We start from the raw sequence: 1280 nt of genomic DNA, 5'->3' as shown, positions 1-1280 counted from the left end.
ATTGATGAAGGAAACGGTGAGGCCCTCGACACTCCACGGCTTTCAGGGAGGGCTTTGAAAACTGAAGCGGCGGAGAGGGAGGAGAGGGTCGTGTCCGATGGCGGGCGGTGTGTGCTAGTGTTGCGCTGATAGCAATAGGCGTGAGTCACAGTGTGCAAGGCCCCCCACTATTTTTCGGCGGCAGATCGATGCAGTCCCCGACCTAGACTTCTAGCCCCATCCTACACGTTATGAATTCTAGTGACTTCTTACTTACTAGCAGGGCTGGTCCTGACATTTTGGGGGTCCGGGGCGAAAGTAAAACCTGGGGCCTTTTATTATAAACCTAAAAAATGAGTTTTTTCCTCGGCTCTTGAATATCCGAAAAATATATGTATGTTTAGGTAAATTAACAAGCATAACTTGGATTCTCCTCTTAATTTGAACTCCAAAGCACTCATATACAAATTTCTAGGCTATAAATCTCGATCGACTTTACCAAATCAAGAAACCAAGCAAATCAGGATGTTCAACTGAAAGTTATCTACCTATTTCATGTTGTAATCAAAAGGTGGTTATGCCTGCAAATAGACTAGTTCTTGCGAAATAGAAATCTGCTAAAATTTGAAGAAAAAAATCTACTAAACTTTGAAAGTACTTGTACAACAACACTGTCCTAATGATACCTCAACAAACACTACCCGTTACGGATTCTAGTGACTTCTTACTTACTGACAGAGACAAATCTAGAGAAAAAGTTTGATGAGGTCATATCAAGTGGGGTTGTCTTGTATAAATCAATAGTTATTAGTACTAAGTGAGTGAAGGATTTCCTAACTACATTGGGGTTAACTGACCCCCAATGCCAACAATGTAGCTCCGGGCCTATTTGCTGGATCTGGATGTTGGTTCAGTGGGATAGGTTTCAGAACTTTCGACCGGGAGACTTCATTTGCGGGTCGCGGTGTACTCCTAGGGAAATGCCAAGCAGTAGCGCTAGTTTTTGGGCTAGCAGTAGCGCGGGGGACCACGCTACTGCTACGACGCTACAAGTAAAGGGTAGCAATACCATTGGTTCACCCGCGCTACTGCTATACCTGCTTAGTAGTAGCGCTTTATTAAGACCGCGCTATTGGTAGTTACTAGCAGTGCTGCTCTACCCGTGCTACTACTATTATTACGTATTTTATTTCTTTTTTATTTTATGTCGTATTCATAGATCATTATACAAGTTTTCATACAGTAGCAATTTAGAGATTGTTATTACATCATAATAAGTTATTATGTCATTGGGTGAAAGA

This window comes from Triticum dicoccoides, chromosome 5A (assembly GCF_002162155.2).
Source record: "Triticum dicoccoides isolate Atlit2015 ecotype Zavitan chromosome 5A, WEW_v2.0, whole genome shotgun sequence".
Classification (NCBI taxonomy): Eukaryota; Viridiplantae; Streptophyta; class Magnoliopsida; order Poales; family Poaceae; genus Triticum; species Triticum dicoccoides.
The sequence above is the reverse complement of the archived record's forward strand: the minus strand, read 5'-3'. Positions refer to the sequence as shown.